The sequence below is a fragment of the Lissotriton vulgaris genome, chromosome 3_1 (genome assembly GCF_964263255.1).
Source record: "Lissotriton vulgaris chromosome 3_1, aLisVul1.2, whole genome shotgun sequence".
Taxonomy (NCBI): domain Eukaryota; kingdom Metazoa; phylum Chordata; class Amphibia; order Caudata; family Salamandridae; genus Lissotriton; species Lissotriton vulgaris.
In genome coordinates this window covers 1,825,478,921-1,825,492,616 of record NC_141689.1, presented here as the reverse complement: position 1 = coordinate 1,825,492,616, position 13,696 = coordinate 1,825,478,921, and positions in this window count along the sequence as shown.

Genomic DNA, 13,696 nt, shown 5'->3' with positions numbered 1-13,696 from the left:
ATCTGCACTTTTCCTGGAGGATCGCCTTCTGCCAACCTGTAGTCCATGGAGATCACTGATCTCACACATTGGCTCAGTGGACCTGGGTCATTCATGGCTTGCCCAAAATTGCTAGGTTAACTTTGGAGGTTTCCCCTCACTCCCCTACCAGCTACAAATGGGGGGATTTCAGAATGACGTCTGCAGTTGGTGGTCACCTATGACTGAATATATTTACCTTTGAGGAGTGTCCTTTCTTTCCAGCATTTTGTACACAGTTCCCAAACACAGAGGCATGACTGCTGGATGTACTTTCACCCCTATGGTCCAAGGGACTTCTTTTAACTGTTTTTCCACATCCTTCTCATTGTGAATGTATTGGGGAAAATCCAGGGGGCACAAAGTAGTATTTATCTTAATCCTATGATTCTGATTTCCCAGCATGGGTGGCGGACTTCAAATAGGTAATGTAGGAGTCAGATAACAGCTCTAACTGAGGTATTCTCAGGGAATATTAATCTCAACTATTGTTCTGGTTGAAGTTCATCTGTGGAAGAGAGTGGAATACCAGCTGGTTTCCTACTCCTACAACACTGTGTCTAATTGAGTATTTTACAGGAAAGTATATTACTCCTCTCCACATTGTATATAGCAACATTTAACTTCAGCCTAGAACTATGGGAGGGCTGGTGGAAATAAGTTGTTCCTTGAACACCCTCTTGAGGTGAGCATATTCTTGGTTACATGCACTTTAGGAACCTTTTCGAGGTACCCTACAATTCAGAAGAAGCTAAACCGGCCAAAGTTATTAGCAAATCAAATAAGGATTTTTTAATGGAAAGTGAACCATAAGTCACAGTTGCGTAGAATATGGAGTATGCTTAGATAACCCTTTGTTATTTTAGTTGATTACTTTTAGCTGCTCATGTTTTTCCTTTTATTGTCTGACCTCCTTTTAAATTGTTTTCTCTCTTGTTTTAATTTGTTTCTGTAGCTGGTTTAGTTTATTTGCCACTTTTGTAGGTCGAGCCTAGACAGCATTTGCACTGTCTCCTTGAGACATGTTGTATTCTGTTTTGTGGGTCCCCTGCTTTCATTTCTCAGTGCCAGCGTTTTCTTTAAAAAGCCTTGTAACTCAGTGGTTATTTTTCCTACTTGTCCCTCCTTTTTCATTATTAGTTCTCTCCCATGGAGAAGGCCCCAATTTCTTGTTGGCTTCCACTTTTCCCATCTTAGTTACTGGCTCAGGGACTTTTTTTTGCCAAACACTACGAAGCGGGGGATTGTTATGGGCACCTGTTATCACATGTGGCTGAAATATCACAAACCCATCCATGGGGCAATATCAAAACCCCTTGGCATGGATGCACTACAGCTGGTGCAAGCACTGTCCCACCTGACTAGCTTCTTGTCCCCAGCAGGCACATTGCCTCCTCCTGCTGTATCACAGCACTGCTCATTCAAGCACAGTACAATGCAAGCATATACCCACACATAGATGCAAAAGTATACCTACACAGACACACACACATACGTGCACATACTATCAACCTCACCATATCTGTCAGGCTACTCTGTACATGCATATGCACTCATTGAGATCACAGTATGTAACATTCATCCATTTCTTTTTTATTGTGATTAGTATACCCCAGGTCGTTTGTGCATCTTTGTCTTTAGTTAGAAAAAGAAATGGTGAAACATGCTCTCCAACATGAGGGGAAATACACTCCTCTGAGAATGCAAAATTCTCAATGCTTGGGAAAAAGTGATGTGACATTCATTATCTAACACCTGCATCATCACACACGCTGTTCCACTCACTGACCCAAACATAGATAGAGCTTCATGCTAACACACACACGTGTGCACACACACACACACACACACACACCCACACACACACACACACACACACATACATATGCGTGCACATACACACACACTGCACTGCTGCTGATTGTGCTGTAACCGTGCCATGCAACTGAAGCCTTCAAAGCTGCTCTTTGTTAGTGATGCCTGACATATGCATTACACTGCCTGAAATCCGAAGCAACTGGCTTTCCTCAATGCTGGTCTTTTCATGCCTTTAGTGGAGCGATTATGGCATAAGCAGGGCCACTGGAATTATGCGGCAAGGGAGGGCCAAATTATGTGGGAGGATTACATAAATTATGCAGCAAGAAAAAGCACATTATGCAGCATAATGTAACACATTTTGTAATAGTATTGGGCCATTTTTACACCTTTAGTCATGGATTATGTGGCGAACACAAAAATTAGTAATATTGTGAAAATTGCAATGCCAACGCAATCACATAATTCCATTGGCTTTGGGCATAAGGAATGTGCAGAAGCCGACGTCCTTTTTTCCAAAATCAGGACACTCAGAATGTTGGGATGGGTGTGAGTATGGGGAGCAGGTGGTGAAGGATAATAAAAGTCATAACCAATGTGATAGTTTCCAAACTAGAATTATCAGCATTCAAACACTTTCAAACTTCATCATGATAATATCTTTCTTTGGTTTAGTGAAAGAACAATATGATACAGCACAACTTCAACACTTGCAGACTTACTCAAGGAAAGCAGAGTAATAACCCTGACAAGTACAGAATACAGGGGAGCTTGCAAGTCACACATGGCTGTTCTACCCAGGACTGTCAGTGTGCTTGCCTTCCTCTCTCTGTCTGAATCATAATGGTCAGAGGACCGGCCTTCTGTTGCAATGACACCATACTCTGATAATAAGAGTTACATTGGGGGGTATTTGGAAAAATACAAGTAATGATTTCTTCTGATGAAAATTCATTCCATCAGTGGGTCTGGAAATATTCTATTTTACTACTGCAATTATTGGCTGTAATCAAACAATACTCATTTGTAAATCAGTTACACGTGGAAACGGCAAAGTAACCAGGACACGTAAACAGTAGATAAGATAAAGTGTACAAGAATTCATGTCACATATATACAAAAACAGATGTCACAACAGGTTAGTGTGCTACGAGCAGTGCATATTGTTGGCGCAGTCCTCTATTGCAACACGCATGTGGCAAAAATGCGAAAATAAACCATTAAGAGCACAAAGAAAAAGGGACAGGAATGTAGTACAGCTGGTTTGAAAGCATTTTAAAAACATTTTATTTTACCAAAGAGTGCCCTGTAAGTAATTTGCTGGCTTGATCGTGTGCACACCCCATTCTGTTGTCTTTTGTATTCTCCATTGTGAAAAAGTTGGCAGAAGTGAGGTGCATCTCTGCTTAGCCTGCTGTGCCACAGAAAAACTCAATATGTTCAGACTTGCCTTAAACCCTCTTTAACTATTGACATCATCCCATTTCAACCCCAGCATTTAAAACGCCTCTCTTGCACAAGTAGTAACGTAATCTTACCTTAATGCCCATTGAACACTCCACACTAAGCCATACACTTTATTTCACACTTTTCCTCCAAGATCACCAACATCAGACACTTTTGGGACACTACTTACTGCCACTCCATCTCCATTCTCCAACCCCACAAATACCATGCCCCTTGGGGAACCTTATGCTCCCCCACACCTCCCCATACGCATTCTCAATTCAGCTAATCCACCACAAGCACAATTCAACCTTTTCCACCCTCAAATGGTTAAACCCTTAGCTCTCTCTTCGCTAGAGTACTTATCTGCCTTACCTCTATTCCCAATCACTCCCTCCTTACTGGTATCTTCTCATTGTTTTCAAATCAGCTGTCATTTTACCTCTACTAAACAAAGGCCACTACTGATCCTTCTTTTCCATCTACCTATAGTTTAAGATCACTCCACCCAGCTTTCAACTGACTTGCTATAAATCGCTTATCCTGCAACCTCTGAACCCATTTCAATCTAGTTGTTGTGTGCATTTAACGGAAACAGCACTCTCCCATGTCATCATTGCTGAAGCACTGGGCCTTGCAACAAAATCTCTGTCATGTCGTTAAAGATTTTTCCCCATTAGTCGTATTGACCTTTGTTAGCTGACGTGAAGCATTGAAATGAAGAAAATATCAACAATACATTTCTAATTTGTGAAGCCAATGTGACTCTACAATAAGGACCAGGAATCACTGAATCTGATTAAAAGGTTTTATTTGAATTACCAATAAATCCAGTAAATATGCAAGCCAAGTGTAAATTCAATAAGTACATCAATACAATAGGCAAAATGAAATATCTCAGTTGATTGAGATGCAGTAGAAGAAGATACAGCATTGTGATTGCCACAATAATGCAGAAGCAAATAAAAGTGTGCAGGTGTTTCATAAAGAAACTTCCATTCTCTCTTCTAAACATGTCTGAAATATAGGATCATCACACAAGGGTCTCTAAGTCAGGAGCATAGAATAATGTGTCAGCATGATCAGACTTCAGTAGAAGTCCAAAGAAAAGAAGTGTTTAGCATAAAGCTTCAAAGTTCCAAGAACAAGGACAGCAGAGAGGTCTGTCCCTCTCAAAGTCTAAAGTGAATCTGGTGTCACTCTAACTATGAGATCACCAACTTAAAAGCAACAGAAGATTCAGAAACGTAATTTTCTTCTTTCACACCAGTCAAACATTTACATGAGTGCATCTGCAACATTGCTCTGAATTCCCAAAGCATTGATTTGAGACTGCAGTTCTCAGCCTCGAACATCTTGTCATCCTGGTACATTATGAACAGAAAGCTTCTTTCGACTATTGTTCTCCACGTTCACTGCCAAGTTTCCATCCAAGCTCTCTATCAGCAGTCTAAAACAATTAACCCGTCTCTATCTAACAAATAATACATCTGATTGAAGGAAAAATATGCTGGCAAGCAAAAAACAAACAAAACAGGTGATGGACAGAATGTGGATCAATGTCACACATTCACCCCAGTCCAAAGATCTGGGCCCAAATCCATCGTTTTTTTGCACTCCACACCACCCTGGGTTAGACAATGGCGATATGCAAATCAGCTCTGACCCTGTGCCCCATGGGAACAGTCCAGTCCGAACTACAAAAGCCATGTCCTTCCCAGAACGGAATCAAGCATCCGAGGACCGGACCGGTTTCGAGGTAACACCTCTCATCAGCCCAGCTAGCTTGACTCCAGTGGTGTGGAGTGCCTGGGACCCACGTCTGAGTATCCCCAGCGCACTTATGGCGGTAATTGCAAACAAAACAGGTGATGGACAGAATGTGGATCAATGTCACACATTCACCCCAGTCCAAAGATCTGGGCCCAAATCCATCGTTTTTTTGCACTCCACACCACCCTGGGTTAGACAATGGCGATATGCAAATCAGCTCTGACCCTGTGCCCCATGGGAACAGTCCAGTCCGAACTACAAAAGCCATGTCCTTCCCAGAACGGAATCAAGCATCCGAGGACCGGACCGGTTTCGAGGTAACACCTCTCATCAGCCCGGCTAGCTTGACTCCAGTGGTGTGGAGTGCCTGGGACCCACGCCTGAGTATCCCCAGCGCACTTATGGCGGTAATTGCAAACAAAACAGGTGATGGGCAGAATGTGGATCAATGTCACACATTCACCCCAGTCCAAAGATCTGGGCCCAAATCCATCGTTTTTTTGCACTCCACACCACCCTGGGTTAGACAATGGCGATATGCAAATCAGCTCTGACCCTGTGCCCCATGGGAACAGTCCAGTCCGAACTACAAAAGCCATGTCCTTCCCAGAACGGAATCAAGCATCCGAGGACCGGACCGGTTTCGAGGTAACACCTCTCATCAGCCCGGCTAGCTTGACTCCAGTGGTGTGGAGTGCCTGGGACCCACGTCTGAGTATCCCCAGCGCACTTATGGCGGTAATTGCAAACAAAACAGGTGATGTACAGAATGTGGATCAATGTCACACATTCACCCCAGTCCAAAGATCTGGGCCCAAATCCATCGTTTTTTTGCACTCCATACCACCCTGGGTTAGACAATGGCGATATGCAAATCAGCTCTAACCCTGTGCCCCATGGGAACAGTCCAGTCCGAACTACAAAAGCCATGTCCTTCCCAGAACGGAATCAAGCATCCGAGGACCGGACCGGTTTCGAGGTAACACCTCTCATCAGCCCGGCTAGCTTGACTCCAGTGGTGTGGAGTGCCTGGGACCCACGTCTGAGTATCCCCAGCGCACTTATGGCGGTAATTGCAAACAAAACAGGTGATGGACAGAATGTGGATCAATGTCACACATTCACCCCAGTCCAAAGATCTGGGCCCAAATCCATCGTTTTTTTGCACTCCACACCACCCTGGGTTAGACAATGGCGATATGCAAATCAGCTCTGACCCTGTGCCCCATGGGAACAGTCCAGTCCGAACTACAAAAGCCATGTCCTTCCCAGAACGGAATCAAGCATCCGAGGAGTGGACCGGTTTCGAGGTAAAACCTCTCATCAGCCCGGCTAGCTTGACTCCAGTGGTGTGGAGTGCCTGGGACCCACGTCTGAGTATCCCCAGCGCACTTATGGCGGTAATTGCAAACAAAACAGGTGATGGACAGAATGTGGATAAATGTCACACATTCACCCCAGTCCAAAGATCTGGGCCCAAATCCATCGTTTTTTTGCACTCCACACCACCCTGGGTTAGACAATGGCGATATGCAAATCAGCTCTGACCCTGTGCCCCATGGGAACAGTCCAGTCCGAACTACAAAAGCCATGTCCTTCCCAGAACGGAATCAAGCATCCAAGGACCGGACCGGTTTCGAGGTAACACCTCTCATCAGCCGGCTAGCTTGACTCCAGTGGTGTGGAGTGCCTGGGACCCACGTCTGAGTATCCCCAGCGCACTTATGGCGGTAATTGCAAACAAAACAGGTGATGGGCAGAATGTGGATCAATGTCACACATTCACCCCAGTCCAAAGATCTGGGCCCAAATCCATCGTTTTTTTGCACTCCACACCACCCTGGGTTAGACAATGGCGATATGCAAATCAGCTCTGACCCTGTGCCCCATGGGAACAGTCCAGTCCGAACTACAAAAGCCATGTCCTTCCCAGAACGGAATCAAGCATCCGAGGACCGGACCGGTTTCGAGGTAACACCTCTCATCAGCCCGGCTAGCTTGACTCCAGTGGTGTGGAGTGCCTGGGACCCATGTCTGAGTATCCCCAGCGCACTTATGGCGGTAATTGCAAACAAAACAGGTGATGGACAGAATGTGGATCAATGTCACACATTCACCCCAGTCCAAAGATCTGGGCCCAAATCCATCGTTTTTTTGCACTCCACACCACCCTGGGTTAGACAATGGCGATATGCAAATCAGCTCTGACCCTGTGCCCCATGGGAACAGTCCAGTCCGAACTACAAAAGCCATGTCCTTCCCAGAACGGAATCAAGCATCCGAGGACCGGACCGGTTTCGAGGTAACACCTCTCATCAGCCCGGCTAGCTTGACTCCAGTGGTGTGGAGTGCCTGGGACCCACGTCTGAGTATCCCCAGCGCACTTATGGCGGTAATTGCAAACAAAACAGGTGATGGACAGAATGTGGATCAATGTCACACATTCACCCCAGTCCAAAGATCTGGGCCCAAATCCATCGTTTTTTTGCACTCCACACCACCCTGGGTTAGACAATGGCGATATGCAAATCAGCTCTGACCCTGTGCCCCATGGGAACAGTCCAGTCCGAACTACAAAAGCCATGTCCTTCCCAGAACGGAATCAAGCATCCGAGGACCGGACCGGTTTCGAGGTAACACCTCTCATCAGACCGGCTAGCTTGACTCCAGTGGTGTGGAGTGCCTGGGACCCACGTCTGAGTATCCCCAGCGCACTTATGGCGGTAATTGGAAACAAAACAGGTGATGGACAGAATGTGGATCAATGTCACACATTCACCCCAGTCCAAAGATCTGGGCCCAAATCCATCGTTTTTTTGCACTCCACACCACCCTGGGTTAGACAATGGCGATATGCAAATCAGCTCTGACCCTGTGCCCCATGGGAACAGTCCAGTCCGAACTACAAAAGCCATGTCCTTCCCAGAACGGAATCAAGCATCCGAGGACCGGACCGGTTTCGAAGTAACACCTCTCATCAGCCCGGCTAGCTTGACTCCAGTGGTGTGGAGTGCCTGGGACCCACGTCTGAGTATCCCCAGCGCACTTATGGCGGTAATTGCAAACAAAACAGGTGATGGACAGAATGTGGATCAATGTCACACATTCACCCCAGTCCAAAGATCTGGGCCCAAATCCATCGTTTTTTTGCACTCCACACCACCCTGGGTTAGACAATGGCGATATGCAAATCAGCTCTGACCCTGTGCCCCATGGGAACATTCCAGTCTGAACTACAAAAGCCATGTCCTTCCCAGAACGGAATCAAGCATCCGAGGACCGGACCGGTTTCGAGGTAACACCTCTCATCAGCCCGGCTAGCTTGACTCCAGTGGTGTGGAGTGCCTGGGACCCACGTCTGAGTATCCCCAGCGCACTTATGGCGGTAATTGCAAACAAAACAGGTGATGGGCAGAATGTGGATCAATGTCACACATTCACCCCAGTCCAAAGATCTGGGCCCAAATCCATCGTTTTTTTGCACTCCACACCACCCTGGGTTAGACAATGGCGATATGCAAATCAGCTCTGACCCTGTGCCCCATGGGAACAGTCCAGTCCGAACTACAAAAGCCATGTCCTTCCCAGAACGGAATCAAGCATCCGAGGACCGGACCGGTTTCGAGGTAACACCTCTCATCAGCCCGGCTAGCTTGACTCCAGTGGTGTGGAGTGCCTGGGACCCACGTCTGAGTATCCCCAGCGCACTTATGGCGGTAATTGCAAACAAAACAGGTGATGGACAGAATGTGGATCAATGTCACACATTCACCCCAGTCCAAAGATCTGGGCCCAAATCCATCGTTTTTTTGCACTCCACACCACCCTGGGTTAGACAATGGCGATATGCAAATCAGCTCTGACCCTGTGCCCCATGGGAACAGTCCAGTCCGAACTACAAAAGCCATGTCCTTCCCAGAACGGAATCAAGCATCCGAGGACCGGACCGGTTTCGAGGTAACACCTCTCATCAGCCCGGCTAGCTTGACTCCAGTGGTGTGGAGTACCTGGGACCCACGTCTGAGTATCCCCAGCGCACTTATGGCGGTAATTGCAAACAAAACAGGTGATGGGCAGAATGTGGATCAATGTCACACATTCACCCCAGTCCAAAGATCTGGGCCCAAATCCATCGTTTTTTTGCACTCCACACCACCCTGGGTTAGACAATGGCGATATGCAAATCAGCTCTGACCCTGTGCCCCATGGGAACAGTCCAGTCCGAACTACAAAAGCCATGTCCTTCCCAGAACGGAATCAAGCATCCGAGGACCGGACCGGTTTCGAGGTAACACCTCTCATCAGCCCGGCTAGCTTGACTCCAGTGGTGTGGAGTGCCTGGGACCCACGTCTGAGTATCCCCAGCGCACTTATGGCGGTAATTGCAAACAAAACAGGTGATGGACAGAATGTGGATCAATGTCACACATTCACCCCAGTCCAAAGATCTGGGCCCAAATCCATCGTTTTTTTGCACTCCACACCACCCTGGGTTAGACAATGGCGATATGCAAATCAGCTCTGACCCTGTGCCCCATGGGAACAGTCCAGTCCGAACTACAAAAGCCATGTCCTTCCCAGAACGGAATCAAGCATCCGAGGACCGGACCGGTTTCGAGGTAACACCTCTCATCAGCCCGGCTAGCTTGACTCCAGTGGTGTGGAGTGCCTGGGACCCACGTCTGAGTATCCCCAGCGCACTTATGGCGGTAATTGCAAACAAAACAGGTGATGGACAGAATGTGGATCAATGTCACACATTCACCCCAGTCCAAAGATCTGGGCCCAAATCCATCGTTTTTTTGCACTCCACACCACCCTGGGTTAGACAATGGCGATATGCAAATCAGCTCTGACCCTGTGCCCCATGGGAACAGTCCAGTCCGAACTACAAAAGCCATGTCCTTCCCAGAACGGAATCAAGCATCCGAGGACCGGACCGGTTTCGAGGTAACACCTCTCATCAGCCCGGCTAGCTTGACTCCAGTGGTGTGGAGTGCCTGGGACCCACGTCTGAGTATCCCCAGCGCACTTATGGCGGTAATTGCAAACAAAACAGGTGATGGACAGAATGTGGATCAATGTCACACATTCACCCCAGTCCAAAGATCTGGGCCCAAATCCATCGTTTTTTTGCACTCCACACCACCCTGGGTTAGACAATGGCGATATGCAAATCAGCTCTGACCCTGTGCCCCATGGGAACATTCCAGTCTGAACTACAAAAGCCATGTCCTTCCCAGAACGGAATCAAGCATCCGAGGACCGGACCGGTTTCGAGGTAACACCTCTCATCAGCCCGGCTAGCTTGACTCCAGTGGTGTGGAGTGCCTGGGACCCACGTCTGAGTATCCCCAGCGCACTTATGGCGGTAATTGCAAACAAAACAGGTGATGGGCAGAATGTGGATCAATGTCACACATTCACCCCAGTCCAAAGATCTGGGCCCAAATCCATCGTTTTTTTGCACTCCACACCACCCTGGGTTAGACAATGGCGATATGCAAATCAGCTCTGACCCTGTGCCCCATGGGAACAGTCCAGTCCGAACTACAAAAGCCATGTCCTTCCCAGAACGGAATCAAGCATCCGAGGACCGGACCGGTTTCGAGGTAACACCTCTCATCAGCCCGGCTAGCTTGACTCCAGTGGTGTGGAGTGCCTGGGACCCACGTCTGAGTATCCCCAGCGCACTTATGGCGGTAATTGCAAACAAAACAGGTGATGGACAGAATGTGGATCAATGTCACACATTCACCCCAGTCCAAAGATCTGGGCCCAAATCCATCGTTTTTTTGCACTCCACACCACCCTGGGTTAGACAATGGCGATATGCAAATCAGCTCTGACCCTGTGCCCCATGGGAACAGTCCAGTCCGAACTACAAAAGCCATGTCCTTCCCAGAACGGAATCAAGCATCCGAGGACCGGACCGGTTTCGAGGTAACACCTCTCATCAGCCCGGCTAGCTTGACTCCAGTGGTGTGGAGTACCTGGGACCCACGTCTGAGTATCCCCAGCGCACTTATGGCGGTAATTGCAAACAAAACAGGTGATGGGCAGAATGTGGATCAATGTCACACATTCACCCCAGTCCAAAGATCTGGGCCCAAATCCATCGTTTTTTTGCACTCCACACCACCCTGGGTTAGACAATGGCGATATGCAAATCAGCTCTGACCCTGTGCCCCATGGGAACAGTCCAGTCCGAACTACAAAAGCCATGTCCTTCCCAGAACGGAATCAAGCATCCGAGGACCGGACCGGTTTCGAGGTAACACCTCTCATCAGCCCGGCTAGCTTGACTCCAGTGGTGTGGAGTGCCTGGGACCCACGTCTGAGTATCCCCAGCGCACTTATGGCGGTAATTGCAAACAAAACAGGTGATGGACAGAATGTGGATCAATGTCACACATTCACCCCAGTCCAAAGATCTGGGCCCAAATCCATCGTTTTTTTGCACTCCACACCACCCTGGGTTAGACAATGGCGATATGCAAATCAGCTCTGACCCTGTGCCCCATGGGAACAGTCCAGTCCGAACTACAAAAGCCATGTCCTTCCCAGAACGGAATCAAGCATCCGAGGACCGGACCGGTTTCGAGGTAACACCTCTCATCAGCCCGGCTAGCTTGACTCCAGTGGTGTGGAGTGCCTGGGACCCACGTCTGAGTATCCCCAGCGCACTTATGGCGGTAATTGCAAACAAAACAGGTGATGGACAGAATGTGGATCAATGTCACACATTCACCCCAGTCCAAAGATCTGGGCCCAAATCCATCGTTTTTTTGCACTCCACACCACCCTGGGTTAGACAATGGCGATATGCAAATCAGCTCTGACCCTGTGCCCCATGGGAACAGTCCAGTCCGAACTACAAAAGCCATGTCCTTCCCAGAACGGAATCAAGCATCCGAGGACCGGACCGGTTTCGAGGTAACACCTCTCATCAGCCCGGCTAGCTTGACTCCAGTGGTGTGGAGTGCCTGGGACCCACGTCTGAGTATCCCCAGCGCACTTATGGCGGTAATTGCAAACAAAACAGGTGATGGACAGAATGTGGATCAATGTCACACATTCACCCCAGTCCAAAGATCTGGGCCCAAATCCATCGTTTTTTTGCACTCCACACCACCCTGGGTTAGACAATGGCGATATGCAAATCAGCTCTGACCCTGTGCCCCATGGGAACAGTCCAGTCCGAACTACAAAAGCCATGTCCTTCCCAGAACGGAATCAAGCATCCGAGGACCGGACCGGTTTCGAGGTAACACCTCTCATCAGCCCGGCTAGCTTGACTCCAGTGGTGTGGAGTGCCTGGGACCCACGTCTGAGTATCCCCAGCGCACTTATGGCGGTAATTGCAAACAAAACAGGTGATGGACAGAATGTGGATCAATGTCACACATTCACCCCAGTCCAAAGATCTGGGCCCAAATCCATCGTTTTTTTGCACTCCACACCACCCTGGGTTAGACAATGGCGATATGCAAATCAGCTCTGACCCTGTGCCCCATGGGAACATTCCAGTCTGAACTACAAAAGCCATGTCCTTCCCAGAACGGAATCAAGCATCCGAGGACCGGACCGGTTTCGAGGTAACACCTCTCATCAGCCCGGCTAGCTTGACTCCAGTGGTGTGGAGTGCCTGGGACCCACGTCTGAGTATCCCCAGCGCACTTATGGCGGTAATTGCAAACAAAACAGGTGATGGGCAGAATGTGGATCAATGTCACACATTCACCCCAGTCCAAAGATCTGGGCCCAAATCCATCGTTTTTTTGCACTCCACACCACCCTGGGTTAGACAATGGCGATATGCAAATCAGCTCTGACCCTGTGCCCCATGGGAACAGTCCAGTCCGAACTACAAAAGCCATGTCCTTCCCAGAACGGAATCAAGCATCCGAGGACCGGACCGGTTTCGAGGTAACACCTCTCATCAGCCCGGCTAGCTTGACTCCAGTGGTGTGGAGTGCCTGGGACCCACGTCTGAGTATCCCCAGCGCACTTATGGCGGTAATTGCAAACAAAACAGGTGATGGACAGAATGTGGATCAATGTCACACATTCACCCCAGTCCAAAGATCTGGGCCCAAATCCATCGTTTTTTTGCACTCCACACCACCCTGGGTTAGACAATGGCGATATGCAAATCAGCTCTGACCCTGTGCCCCATGGGAACAGTCCAGTCCGAACTACAAAAGCCATGTCCTTCCCAGAACGGACTCAAGCATCCGAGGACCGGACCGGTTTCGAGGTAACACCTCTCATCAGCCCGGCTAGCTTGACTCCAGTGGTGTGGAGTACCTGGGACCCACGTCTGAGTATCCCCAGCGCACTTATGGCGGTAATTGCAAACAAAACAGGTGATGGGCAGAATGTGGATCAATGTCACACATTCACCCCAGTCCAAAGATCTGGGCCCAAATCCATCGTTTTTTTGCACTCCACACCACCCTGGGTTAGACAATGGCGATATGCAAATCAGCTCTGACCCTGTGCCCCATGGGAACAGTCCAGTCCGAACTACAAAAGCCATGTCCTTCCCAGAACGGAATCAAGCATCCGAGGACCGGACCGGTTTCGAGGTAACACCTCTCATCAGCCCGGCTAGCTTGACTCCAGTGGTGTGGAGTGC